This window comes from Oncorhynchus tshawytscha, linkage group LG18, assembly GCF_018296145.1.
Source record: "Oncorhynchus tshawytscha isolate Ot180627B linkage group LG18, Otsh_v2.0, whole genome shotgun sequence".
NCBI lineage: Eukaryota > Metazoa > Chordata > Actinopteri > Salmoniformes > Salmonidae > Oncorhynchus > Oncorhynchus tshawytscha.
Genome location: NC_056446.1, coordinates 18,704,018 through 18,712,226, shown reverse-complemented (window position 1 = coordinate 18,712,226; position 8,209 = coordinate 18,704,018). Strand labels below are relative to the sequence as shown.

The window sequence follows — 8,209 nt, the reverse complement described above, 5'->3', positions numbered from 1 at the left end:
TAGAAGACTAGTGACCAGAGAGGATGTAATACTCACAGTTTAGACTAATACGTGGTACTCAACTTTTCCCTATACCCATCACGAGGTTGTTACAACCTAGCCTGAATGGAAGTGTACAATGTAGCTGCACACAGATCAAGAGAAAATGTTGAGGTGACAGACAGTGACACATAGACAGCGACACATTCAACACCACCTTGCACACTCTTGCATGCATCTAGCAGTTGTAAACTAGAGTTTCTATTGGACAAATTCAGGTATGTGTCAAATCTAATCAAATCAAATTTATTTATATAGCCCTTCGTACATCAGCTGATATCTCAAAGTGCTGTACAGAAACCCAGCCTAAAACCCCAAACAGCAAGCAATGCAGGTGTAGAAGGACGGTGGCTAGGAAAAACTCCCTAGAAAGGCCAAAACCTAGGAAGAAACCTAGAGAGGAACCAGGCTATGTGGGGTGGCCAGTCCTCTTCTGGCTGTGCCGGGTGGAGATTATAACAGAACATGGCCAAGATGTTCAAATGTTCATAAATGACCAGCATGGCCGAATAATAATAAGGCAGAACAGTTGAAACTGGAGCAGCAGCACGGCCAGGTGGACTGGGGACAGCAAGGAGTCATCATGTCAGGTAGTCCTGGGGCATGGTCCTAGGGCTCAGGTCCTCCGAGAGAGAGAAAGAAAGAGAGAAAGAGAGAATTAGAGAGCGCACACTTAGATTCACACAGGACACCGAATAGGACAGGAGAAGTACTCCAGATATAACAAACTGACCCTAGCCCCCCGACACAAACTACTGCAGCATAAATACCTGAGGCTGAGAAAATAAATACCTGATAAATACCTGAGGCTGAGGGGTCAGGAGACACTGTGGCCCCATCCGAGGACACCCCACGGACAGGGCCAAACAGGAAGGATATAACCCCACCCACTTTGCCAAAGCAGAGCCCCCACACCACTAGAGGGATATCTTCAACCACCAACTTACCATCCTGAGACAAGGCTGAGTATAGCCCACAAAGATCTCAGCCATGGCACAACCCACGGGGGGGGCACCAACCCAGACAGGATGACCACATCAGTGAATCAACCCACTCAGGTGACGCACCCCTTCCAGGGACGGCATGAGAGAGCTCCAGTAAGCCAGTGACTCAGCCCCTGTAATAGGGTTAGAGGCAGAGAATCCCAGTGGAAAGAGGGGAACCGGCAGTTCGTTGCTCCAGAGCCTTTCCGTTCACCTTCCCACTCCTGGGCCAGACTACACTCAATCATATGACCCACTGAAGAGATGAGTCTTCAGTAAAGACTTAAAGGTTGAGACCGAGTTTGCGTCTCTGACATGGGTAGGCAGACCGTTCCATAAAAATGGAGCTCTATAGGAGAAAGCCCTGCCTCCAGCTGTTTGCTTAGAAATTCTAGGGACAATTAGGAGGCCTGCGTCTTGTGACCGTAGCGTACGTGTAGGTATGTACGGCAGGACCAAATCAGAGAGATAGGTAAGAGCAAGCCCATGTAATGCTTTGTAGGTTAGCAGTAAAACCTTGAACTCAGCCCTTGCTTTGACAGGAAGCCAGTGTAGGGAGGCTAGCACTGGAGTAATATGATCCAATTTTTTGGTTCTAGTCAGGATTCTAGCAACCATATTTAGCACTAACTGAAGTTTATTTAGTGCTTTATCCGGGTAGCCGGAAAGTAGAGCATTGCAGTAGTCTAACCTAGAAGTGACAAAAGCATGGATTAATTTTTCTGCATCATTTTTGGACAGAAAGTTTCTGATTTTTGCAATGTTACGTAGATGGAAAAAAGCTGTCCTTGAAATGGTCTTGATATGTTCTTCAAAAGAGAGATCGGGGTCCAGAGTAATGCCGAGGTCCTTCACAGTTTTATTTGAGACGACTGTACAACCATTAAGATTAATTGTCAGATTCAACAGAAGATCTCTTTGTTTCTTGGGACCTAGAACAAGCATCTCTGTTTTGTCCGAATTTAAAAGTAGAAAGTTTGCAGCCATCCACTTCCTTATTTCTGAAACACATGCTTCTAGCAAGGGCAATTTTGGGTCTTCACCATGTTTCATTGAAATGTACAGCTGTGTGTCATCCGCATAGCAGTAAAAGTTAACATTATGTTTTCGAATAACATCCCCAAGAGGTAAAATATATAGTGAAAACAATACTGGTCCTAAAACGGAACCTTGAGGAACACCGAAATGTACAGTTGATTTGTCAGAGGACAAACCATTCACAGAGACAAACTGATATCTTTCCGACAGATAAGATCTAAACCAGTCCAGAACTTGTCCTTGTAGACCAATTTGGGTTTCCAATCTCTCCAAAAGAATGTGGTGATCGATGGTATCAAAAGCAGCACTAAGGTCTAGGAGCACGAGGACAGATGCAGAGCCTCGGTCCGATGCCATTAAAATGTCATTTACCACCTTCACAAGTGCAGTCTCAGTGCTATGATGGGGTCTAAAACCAGACTGAAGCATTTCGTATACATTGTTTGTCTTCAGGAAGGCAGTGAGTTGCTGCGCAACAACCTTTTCTAAAATTTTTGAGAGGAATGGAAGATTCGATATAGGCCGATAGTTTTTTATATTTTCTGGGTCAAGGTTTGGCTTTTTCAAGAGAGGCTTTATTACTGCCACTTTTAGTGAGTTTGGTACACATCCGGTGGATAGAGAGCCGTTTATTATGTTCAACATAGGAGGGCCAAGCACAGGAAGCAGCTCTTTCAGTAGTTTAGTTGGAATAGGGTCCAGTATGCAGCTTGAAGGTTTAGAGGCCATGATTATTTTCATCATTGTGTCAAGAGATATAGTACTAAAACACTTGAGCGTCTCTCTTGATCCTAGGTCCTGGTAGAGTTGTGCAGGCTCAGGACAACTGAGCTTTGAAGGAATACGCAGATTTAAAGAGGAGTCCGTAATTTGCTTTCTAATAATCATAATCTTTTCCTCAAAGAAGTTCATGAATTTATCACTGCTAAAGTGAAAGCCATCCTCCCTTGGGGAATGCTGATTTTTATTAGCTTTGTGACAGTATCAAAAAGGAATTTCGGATTGTTCTTATTTTCCTCAATTAAGTTAGAAAAATAGGATGATCGAGCAGCAGTAAGGGCTCTTCGGTACTGCACGGTACTGTCTTTCCAAGCTAGTCGGAAGACTTCCAGTTTGGTGTGGCGCCATTTCCGTTCCAATTTTCTGGAAGCTTGCTTCAGAGCTCGGGTATTTTCTGTGTACCAGGGAGCTAGTTTCTTATGAGAAATGTTTTTAGTTTTTAGGGGTGCAACTGCATCTAGGGTATTGCGCAAGGTTAAATTGAGTTCCTCAGTTAGGTGGTTAACTGATTTTTGTCCTCTGGCGTCCTTGGGTAGACAGAGGGAATCTGGAAGGACATCAAGGAATCTTTGTGTTGTCTGTGAATTTATAGCACGACTTTTAATGTTCCTTGGTTGGGGTCTGAGCAAATTATTTGTTGCAATTGCAAACGTAATAAAATGGTGGTCCGATAGTCCAGGATTATGAGGAAAAACATTAAGATCCACAACATTTATTCCATGGGACAAAACTAGGTCCAGAGTATGACTGTGACAGTGAGTGGGTCCAGAGACATGTTGGACAAAACCCACTGAGTCGATGATGGCTCCGAAAGCCTTTTGGAGTGGGTCTGTGGACTTTTCCATGTGAATATTAAAGTCACCAAAGATTAGAATATTATCTGCTATGACTACAAGGTCCGATAGGAATTCAGGAAACTCAATGAGGAACGCTGTATATGGCCCAGGAGGCCTGTAAACAGTAGCTATAAAAAGTGATTGAGTAGGCTGCATAGATTTCATGACTAGAAGCTCAAAAGACGAAAACTTCATTTTTTTTTTTGTAAATTGAAATTTGCTATCGTAAATGTTAGCAACACCTCCGCCTTTGCGGGATGCATGGGGGATATGGTCACTAGTGTAGCCAGGAGGTGAGGCCTCATTTAACACAGTAAATTCATCAGGCTTAAGCCATGTTTCAGTCAGGCCAATCACATCAAGATTATGATCAGTGATTAGTTCATTGACTATAATTGCCTTTGAAGTAAGGGATCTAACATTAAGTAGCCCTATTTTGAGATGTGAGGTATCATGATCTCTTTCAATAATGGCAGGAATGGAGGTCTTTATCCTAGTGAGATTGCTAAAGCGAACACCGCCATGTTTAGTTTTGCCCAACCTAGGTCGAGGCACAGACACGGTCTCAATGGTGATAGCTGAGCTGACTACAACAGCCTGCTGCCTGGCCTGCACCCTATTTCATTGTGGAGCTAGAGGAGTTAGAGTCACAGTTGTTGAAGGATGAGGACCACGGTGCAGTGTGGTGAGCGTACATTTTACTTTATTTACGAATGACGCCGACAAAAAACAATAAACCATACAAAACAAACCGTGAAGCTAAAGGCAATAGTGCCAACAAACAAAAGACAACTTCCCACAAACACAGGTGGGAAAAAGGGTACCAAAGTATGGTTCCCAATCAGAGACAATGATAGACAGCTGTCCCTGATTGAGAACCATACCCGGCCAAAACATAGAAATAGAAAATCATAGAAACACAAAACATAGAATGCCCACCCCAACTCACGCCCTGACCAAACCAAAATAGAGACATAAAAAGGATCTCTAAAGTCAGAGCGTGACAGTATGTTTATCCCTGTTTTGTTCCATTTGCTTACGTTTAAGAAGTGTTTTTCAACAGAGTCAGCGGAGTGAATAGACCCCTAATCATGTGTAAACAGTTCACTCACCTTTTCTCTCAATTTGTGGAATTCAATGCACAACACATCAGCAGTATGTGACCAGGCAAAAAATATATAATTCAACCCAAACCATATTCTAAGCGCTACACACAGTCTACATGTCACACCTTGATCAAATTTACCTGTCTTTGTGATTGTATGCAATCGCAAAGACTAATTGGCTAGCTAAGTGAAACTGAAAGTGAAGAAAGACAACTCTCTCTCTCGCTTCTCCTTAGTTTTTGAAGAAATCAATTTGTTCAAAACTGTTCAAATATTGTCTCTCACTCTTTGAGTCAACTACTCACCACATGTTATGCACTACAGTGCTAGCTAGCTGTAGCGTATGCTTTCAGTACTAGATTCCTTCTCTGCTCCTTTGATTGAGTGGACAACATGTCAGTTCAAACCCAGCCCCCTTTCTTTTGTGTAACAAGCTGTCATATCTGTTCCGCCCGCTAGGGACTTTTTCCTTCATGACGTAATTTGTAATCAAGTTCTGATTTAATTATGTGTATGTGTAATTCTGTGTGATTAGTTAGGTATTTAGTAAATAAATAATTAAACCCAATGTGTATTGCTGATTCAACTAGTGAGCCAGGGTTTGTGAAGATAACTAAGAATTTACAACTTTCAGATGAGACTGAAATAAAATGACGATTAATATTGACTGCTATTGATGTAAAATATTACTAGGTCTTTAAGAGTTTATTCGGAAGATAACAGCTCTATATTTTATGGTGCCCGACTCTCTAGTTAATTACATTTACATGATTAGCTCAATCAGGTTATATTAATTACGGAGAAATTATTTTATAGAATAGCATGTCATATCACTTAATCTGGCATGGCCAAAGACATGACACAGCCTTATTCTAAAATTGACTACATTTCTCGTCAATCTTCACGCAATACCCCATAATGACAAAGCAAAAACAGGTTTAAAGATATTTTTGCTAATATACACATTTTTGCTAATAAAAAATGGAAATATCACATTTACATATGTATTCAGACCCTTTACTCAGTACTTTGTTGAAACACCTTTGGTTACAGCCTCGAGTCTTCTTGGGAATGATGCTATCTTGGCACACCTATGAAGTTGGCGCCGGAGGAGATGGCTGCCGTTTCATTGGCTCGTAACCAACCATGCTATTTTGTTTTTTTTATTCACATTGTTCATAACTTGTTTTATTCATAGTGTTGATCCCACCATCTCTTATGACCGAAAAGAGCTTGTGGACATCAGAACAGCGATAACTTACCACGAACTGGACGAAGAGTTTTCTTTAATGAGTCGGACAGGAAGGATATACTCCAAACACCTGGACAGGCCCTCATCCCCATCATTTGCTGCAGAAGAAAACTGAGAATTCACGGAAAGAGATCAGGGTGCCTTGTGAGGATCAGGCGATGAGTGGCTAATCTGCCTTTGCCCTCCGTACTGCTCACTAACGTTTGATCGATGGAAAATAAATGGGACGAACTGAAAGCATGTATATCCTACCAAAGGGACATTAAAAACTGTAATATCTTAAGTTTGACAGAGTCGTGGCTGAACGGCGACATTAATAACATGCAGCTGTCAGGATAGAACAGCAGCCTCTGGTAAGACACGGGGCAGGGGCCTATGCATATTTGTAAACAACAGCTGGTGCACAATATCTAAGGAAGTCTTGAGGTTTTGCTCGCCTGAGGTAGAGTATCTCATGATAAACTGTAGACCACACTATCTACCTAGAGAGTTTTCATCTGTAGTTTTCATAGCTGTCTACATACCATCACAGACCGATGCTGGCACTAAAACCGCAATCAATGAGCTGTATACCGCCATAAGCAAACAGGAAAACGCTCATCCAGAGGCAGAGCTCCTAGTGGCCAGGGACTTTAATGCAGGGAAACTTAAATCAGTTTTACCTCATTTCTATCAGCATGTTAATTGTGCAACCAGAGAGAAAAAAACTTGAGACCACCTTTACTCCACACACAGAGACACGTACAAAGCTCCCCTCGCCTTCCATTTGGCAAATCTGACCATAATTCTATCCTCCTGATTCCTGCTTACATCAAAAATTAAAGTAGGAAGCACCAGTGACTCGGTCTATAAAAAAGTGGTCAGAGGAAGCAGATGCTAAACTACAGGACTGTTTTGCTAGCACAGACTGGAATATGTCCCGGGATTCTTCCAATGGTATTAAGGAGTACACCACATAAGTCACTGGCTTCATCAATAAGTGCATCGACGATGTCGTCCCCACAGTGACTGTACATACATACCCCAACCAGAAGCCATGGATTACAGGCAACATTCGCACTGAGCTAAAGGGTAGAGCTGCTGCTTTCAAGGAGTGGGACTCTAACCTGGAAGCTTATAAGAAATCCCGCTATGCCCTCCAACGATCCACTAATCAGTCAAAGCATCAACACGGGAATAAGATCGAATCATACTAAAATGGCTCCGATGCTCGTCGGATGTGGCAGGGCTTGCAAACTCTTACAGACTACAAAAGGGAAGCACAGCCGAGAGCTGCCCAGTGACACAAGCCTACCAGACGAGCTAAATCACTTCTATGCTCGCTTCAAGGCAAGTAACACTGAAACATGCATGAGAGCATTAGCTGTTCCAGATGACTGTATGATCACGCTCTCCGCAGCCAATGTGGGTAAGACCTTTAAACAGGTCAACATTCACAAGCCCACAGGGCAAGACGGATTACCAGGATGTGTACTCCGAGCATGCACTGACCAAGTGGCAAGTGTCTTCACTGACATTTTCAACCTCTCCCTGTCTGAGTCTGAAATTCCAACATGTTTCAAGCAGAGCACCATAGTCCCTGTGCCCAAGAACACTAAGGTAACATGCCTAAATGACTGCCAACCCGTAGCACTCAAGTCTGTATCCATGAAATGCTTTGAAAAGGCTGGTCATGGCTCACTCACATCAACACCATTATCCCAGAAACCCTAGACCCACTCCAATTTGCATACCGCACCAACAGATTGGGGTGGCTAGTAGCCTAGTGTTTGGGCCAATAACGGACAGGTTGCTAGATCGAATCCCTGAATCTGTCTTTCGGCCCCTGAACAATACAGTTAACATACTGTTCCTTGGCAGTCATTGTAAATAAGAATTTATTCTTAATTGACATGCCTAGTTAAGTAAAAAAAAAAAAATCCACAGTTGATGCAATCTCTATTGCACTCCACACTGCCTTTTCACACTTACAGTTGAAGTCGGAAGTTTACATACACTTAGGTTGGAGTCATTAAAACTCGTTTTTCAACCACTCTACAAATTTCTTGTTAACAAATTATAGTTTTGGCAAGTTGGTTAGGACATCTACTTTGTGCATGACACAAGTCATTTTTCCAACAATTGTCAACAGACAAATTATTTCACTTATAATTCACTAAATCACAATTCCAGTGG

The 8,209-nt window shown here is 42.5% G+C and overlaps 1 long non-coding RNA gene across 1 annotated transcript in view; it reads right to left on the bottom strand.

The window, feature by feature from the left end:
- The window catches only part of LOC121839977, a 7,535-nt gene extending 2,342 nt beyond the window's left edge, over positions 1 to 5,193 (bottom strand). The window contains exon 1 of the long non-coding RNA XR_006079274.1: positions 5,088 to 5,193. This is a non-coding gene — a long non-coding RNA (uncharacterized LOC121839977). The remainder of the gene's footprint in view (positions 1 to 5,087) is intronic.
- Between the last annotated feature and the right edge of the window lie 3,016 nt (positions 5,194 to 8,209).